At 41.6% G+C, this 6,423-nt stretch overlaps 1 pseudogene; it reads right to left on the reverse strand.

Annotated features, from left to right (window-relative positions):
• Positions 1–2,385: 2,385 nt before the first annotated feature.
• LOC126177859 (5S ribosomal RNA) lies at positions 2,386–2,502 on the reverse strand (annotated as a pseudogene).
• Between the last annotated feature and the right edge of the window lie 3,921 nt (positions 2,503–6,423).

The raw sequence follows: 6,423 nt of genomic DNA on the forward strand, positions 1-6,423 counted from the left end.
TTGAAATTAATCTATTATTGTGAGCATTCAAAATCGGTTGTACTTCTTCTCTAATTTCTTTCTTTAATTCATCTTTCATCTTTTTGAAACATGTCCCTAACCGTGTTTCCATTGTTCCCATATCAGTTTCTAACCGTGTTGCGACTGTTTTCAATTAAGATCCTAACTGTGATCCCAGTGAGTCTAACCTTGTTTCCAATGTTCCCATATCAGTTTCTAACCATGTTGCCATTGTTTTTAATTCAGATCCTAACTGTGATCCCATGAGTCTAACCGCGTTTCCATTGTTCCCATATCAGTTTCTAACCATGTTGCCAAAGTTCCCATCTCTGTTTTTAATTCAGATCGTAACTGTGATCCCACTGTTTTTAATTCAGATCTTAACTGTGTTTCCATTGTTCCCATAACAGTTTTAATTGTTCCTATTTGTGATCCCACTGTTTTTAATTCAGATCACAAATTTAATATTGCACTCATCAACTGCTCCATATTAACTGGTTCGAAATTCTTTTCACCCCTAACATCTCCCGCAAAACCAACTTCTTTCGTCAAAGCTGTAAAGCTATCTGTGTTCGATACTATTCCAGAATCTTCTGTCGTTAATCTCGTATTCTGAAAATTTTTTGATTGTGAAAAATTTTGAACTGGTTCCGGACTATTTTCCCGACTTGTTAAATTGTTTTCCACTTCATTATTCATCATACTGTTCTCCTGTGTTGGCGAGTTCGCCATGTTAACTATTTCGTCATTCTGACTATCCATCACTTTTGCCTTTTTCATCGATCGCGTAATCATTTACAAAACATACAAAACTCGTCACTATACGAAAATTACACACAATATGACACTTTATCACCTAAAATACCATTCATACGAAATGCTTCCCGACAAACACGATTAACGAACAATTGAAATCTTCATAATTGCACAAAATTGTCAAACCCGTATACAAGAAATCAAAAATTAAATTCTGCAGAAATACCATAGAAGAAAGACAAGACAACTACAAATGTTCATTACCAAATCTTCACATGCAATATAGACTACAACTACTAAACTACAAATTACTACAACAATACTACTGTCTGCTATTTTTACTATGAAAAGAATTCCAAGGGACGATCCGAAGCAGCGGTCGCCACGTGCATGGGGGCTTAATTAAATAAAACGCAAATAATTTTAATTTTAGTCGCTGTTTGTCCGATTACGAAGTCTCGTCACCGGTAGGCCCTGAGTAGTATTAGTACGCAATCTGACTGTATAAAATAACAATAAAGAATGAAAGGAAATTTCCGTTAACACAATTGATTAATTAAGTCCCCAGCAACTATAAAAGCTACGAAACAACAAAGCACAAGTGTAACTGTTCTGTGTGTGGAAGTGTGATTCAACGTAGACATCTGGCACGGTTCTTCCTCAATACGACAAAATATTTTAAACAGCATTTACAATGAAGTAATTAAAAAGACCAGAAATACTATAATTGCGCATGGAAACTCGAATTACAGTCTAATACATGAACACAAGCCAGATGCTTTGTTGACTGAACCTGTGACCAAAAGGCATTGTTATTTAGGAAATTTGAAATAAAAATATTTTTGTTACCTTCATATATATTGACGAAAACTACACTGTGATCATTGCAACATCCCCAATCAAACAGCATCTGCTGTCTCGTCCAACAGAACAAAAGCACACGACATACCCTCGACTAGTACTGCTATCGACATCCTCTCAACAAGCACTGCCCACGGCAACTTCTGAACTACCACTGCCAGTGGAGGCGGCTGAATAATACTCTTTGGCGCAATCTCTGGCGCTGTGACTCAGTGTAGCCACCTTTCACATTGATTCCATATTACTTGTTAAAAGTAAAAGAACGACAGCACAAGTGATCAGAATTTTGAATAAGCAGTTATTCAATGGGTTGAAAATGACTCTATCAGGTAGATCACAGTGATTTAGACACTTATGGTCCCCAGGATAATAAATCCGCATCTTCTAGAATTTAAGTGAGGACGGGTATAAAAAAATGGGCTGATATCTTTATTGGTCATAGTAGAACTCATTGGAGTAAAACGCCTCCAACATGCAGAGAATTCAAGTATACAGTAACATGAAAGTTACACCTGAATCAGTATAAAGTACACTCTCAGAATGGGTATTCCATCTCGCTAAGAATGTTACAGGAGATCGTGCATGGTACTAATTTAGAAGGTAGGCACATTGATTGTATGGAGAAAACAAATACCGGAACATTGCATCTGAGGAAATGAATGTAGTTTTTGGTCCGTTCGTTATGATGGCTTTCTTTGACCGGAGCCGCTACTATTCGGTCGAGCAGCTCCTCAATTGGCTTCACGAGGCTGGGTGCACCCCGAAAAATGGCAACACCGCATGGCAGCTGGATGGTCACCCATCCAAGTGCCGACCATGCCCGACAGCGCTTAACTTCGGTGATCTCACGGGAACCGGTGTATCCACTGCGGCAAGGTCGTTGCCATAACAAAACTAAAACAGGAGTTATTTTCTTGATCAGAAGGCATAAATTCAAGGGACAATCTAGAACATACCTTTTGAACTATGCACAAAAGTAATGGATGTAGTACCCATAGGCAGAGGTGATTCAACAATCCAAGCCTCCCGGAATGAGATTTTCACTCTGCAGCGGAGTGTGCGCTGATATGAAACTTCCTGGGAGATTAAAACTGTGTGCCGGACCGACACTCGCAAGGCAATGGTCCCGAGTTCGAGTCTCGGTCCGGCACACAGTTTTAATCTGCCAGGAAGTTTCATATCAGCGCACACTCCGCTGCAGAGTGAATATCTCAATCTGGAAACATCCACCAGGCTATGGCTAAGCCATGTCTCCGCAGTAGCCTTTCTTTCGGGAGTGCTAGTTCTGCAAGGTTGGCAGGAGAGCTTCTGTTAAGTTTGGAAGGTAGGAGACGACGTACTGGCAGAAGTAAAGCTGTGAGATGGGACGTGGGTCGTGCTTGGGTAGCTCAGTTGGTAGAGCACTTGCCCGCGAAAGGCAAAAGTCTCGAGTTCGAGTCTCTGTCCGGCACACAGTTTTAATCTGCCAGGAAGTTTCAATCCAGGCCTCCAAAAGAATGGCCCATCGTGGAGTTAGTTCGCCAACAACCGAAGATTTCATGAGCTCGAAGATCACCAAAGACAACATGTTCCGTGTATCCACACAGGTCAAACAGGAAAAGTGATGAAACCACCAGCAAACCCATAAAAAATGCAAAAACATAGTGAAATTCTTTGTAAAGTAGATATTTTTGAGGAACAGCACTTCCGGTGAAAGCCCTGTAAAACTGAAAGATTGCTGTTTAACCTCACAAAAATTGTAATTTGTGATACCGTATTCCAGCTACTAAATTGAAGTCAAATATTATAACAAATACTTTGTTTATTCTGTGTCAACAAAACTAATTTGATAACACTGTTTTAATAAATAGTTTTTTGTATTTGTTCTCAGCCGGCCAAAGTGGCCGCGCGGTTCTGGCGCTGCAGTCTGGAACCGCGAGACCGCTGCGGTCGCAGGTTCGAATCCTGCCTCGTGCATGGATGTGTGTGATGTCCTTAGGTTAGTTAGGTTTAACTAGTTCTAAGTTCTAGGGGACTAATGACCTCAGCAGTTGAGTCCCATAGTGCTCAGAGCCATTTGAACCATTTGTTCTCAGCTAGTGGCATTAGATGGTCTCTCACGCATTTTTGAGAGTCCAGCTCCTCATGCGTCAAAGCGTTCGACTCTTCGCTGGCGACAAAGTTGTATACAGTAAATTCACGTTGACAGAAAATTGTTGCAATATATTTAGGGAGCCTACAAGATGATCATCATTTGTGCATAGACTGGATCCTCGTCCTCAACTTTAATAAACGTAACGCACTTCATAAAATCAGACGGATGGATCCAATTTCATCTTAATACACGATAGATGACGATCAGTCAGAACCGTCATACATTTCTCCTTTCCGATTTAGAGCGGAACGAAGGATGATTGCCTTTTAATGCAACGTCGCTGCCAATGTTATTAGAGAAGGCACAGAAGCAGGAATGGGACACGATGTAGAGGGAAGTCAGCAGTGTCGAAGGGTCTTAGAAAAATTGTGGGAAACTGAATTATATGGATATCTAGACAGGAATTTAGATATCTCTCCTCCCGAATAGTGAGACACAGACATTAAGACAAAAAATCAAGAGAAGCGTTAAACATCGAAGAAGATATTTTTACGACATATTGTTCAGAAAGCCAAAAAAAATCTAAGAAATTCTATCTAATGCCTAATAACGACCTGGAAATACGGAGGAAGTAGAGTTAATTACTCTCACATCAAGGACGAATGAATACTTGTTCCCGTTTCAATTTTTTTGTTAGTTTATAAGAAAAGTAGATGTTCGTGACGACAAATGTTGAGCCTTCAGTTCCACTATTTCAGAGTGGGCTCTCAACAAATTTGAGCAGAAGAATAAAACGAAACAAACTGTGTTTTCAGTTCTGATTAATCTAAACTAAAATGGTAGGAAGTTTATAGTTTCACAACTTCTCGAAAAACATTGTTATTTTCTTCAATAATGAGTTGTTCGTGGCGTTCATGCATTCCATTATTATCGTGTCTGGATGGGCAGCAACAACAGCCGTCTAGAAGGACATCAGATAACCAGCTCACTACGTCCCGGAATCTGATCCTAACAAATGGACGCCCCAGAAAATTTGTGAAAGACAACAGAATGGATGAAGGGTGGAACAAAGTTAGATAATCTGCAGACGGCACTTTTGTCCCGGCTTTAATTAAATAATTTTGCCACGGACTTCCGCTGACTGCGGGAAACTTTTTATTACTAATTAGCGTCCATTGTACTCGCTCTCACGAAGAACTAACAGCAAAGAAATCGCCATTTCCATCTACGAGATCCTCTGCCTGCTATCCTGCTTAAGCAAATTATCGAGATGGATTGCGTGACGTGAATGTGTTTAATTTCAAGTGCGTCCTATGTTACAAAACCCGGCTGCAAATTTTCACTATATTACGGAGACTTACCCCTAACCTACAAACTGTGGGTCATCTATATAGCTGCATGTTGTTCTCTGGAGGAAACTAAATATCTCTTTTGAAACTAGGGAAACACAACAGTTTATTCTGTGTAGAGAAGCCATCAAAATATAGAAACACGGGGGATAATGTTGACAATGTTGACAAGAAAGAAGAAGTCATGAAACGATGACATATAAGCAGCTGTTCCACAGAATCGATATACAAGTGTTATCATTGAAAGACGACCATCGATAGTTTAAGTCTTATGTCTCATAAGAATTACTTCTACCGATTATGTGTGAACTTCGACTACTTTTTTGTAATTTATACCTGGTTTCTAAAACAAAAAAGGAAGAGGTAGAGCCCCTCCATGCCCACACCGGCATGATGGCCAACTCAAAAGGTCTGCTGCCATCTCTGCTTAAGGGTTAGTATTCACTTAAGTGAGGTGTCGCAGGATGTGGGTATTGCGATGTTTGCGTACGGCTGGTTAAGGTTAACTATTAATACGCGCTCATCTGGAGACAGATAGGGTCGAAGTCGAACGAAGGATAGCGGTTTGAAGGACAGAGGAAAAAAAGTGCCAAGGCAAGAGCCAAGGGAAAAAAAACCTCTGCAATAGTTAGGTCGGGTGGTGAGAGCAGTAGCGGATGTCTTGCTGCCTGCGATAGGTCATGCAAGGACAGGCTTCGTTAGTAGTGGGTATCATGCATGTCGATTCGTTATGACGTTGAGGGGTGGTGTTGCTCGGCGGCTGCCGCTAGGTGCCGCTGTTGATCTCTCGTTCAGCGTCAGCAACCTGCACCAGTTAGGTTTATCATCGTTTTTGTGTCCGATAGGTCATATATCGGATGCACAGTGTAGGGTGATGTTGGCGAATCGTTTGTGCGTCAGTGGGTGAGCTCGTCGGTATCCCTGCTGTGGCCTGTTGGTCAGCTCTAATAGCAGCTGGTAATGTCCAGTCAGTGTTGCTGATATGTAGGGGCATGCCGACGTTTGTCGCTTGTTGGTGTGTGTTAGCTTGCCATAGGTGGTTAAGCCCTAGCTAGTAGCGTCTTTGACCGCTTGTGCTTCTACCTATGGTTGTGATCGTAGTTTCCCAGAGTGAGGATGAAAGGATTGTTCGAGTGTCTGGAGTTCCTGTATATTCGTGTGGCGGGTCTTTTGAATACTTCCGTGAGGGTTTCAAGGCGGTATTCTTAGTGAAGATCCACGGCGCGTGTGTAGGGTGGAGCGCTGCTAATGATTCGTAGCACTTTGTTCTGTATGATCTGCAGGCGGAGCAGTCGTGTAGGAACTGCATGTCCCCAGACGGGAGCTGCGTATGTATCAGAGGTCTAATCAGTGTCATGTATATGGGCCTCGACACCCACCTAT

This window comes from Schistocerca cancellata, chromosome 3, assembly GCF_023864275.1.
Source record: "Schistocerca cancellata isolate TAMUIC-IGC-003103 chromosome 3, iqSchCanc2.1, whole genome shotgun sequence".
Classification (NCBI taxonomy): Eukaryota; Metazoa; Arthropoda; class Insecta; order Orthoptera; family Acrididae; genus Schistocerca; species Schistocerca cancellata.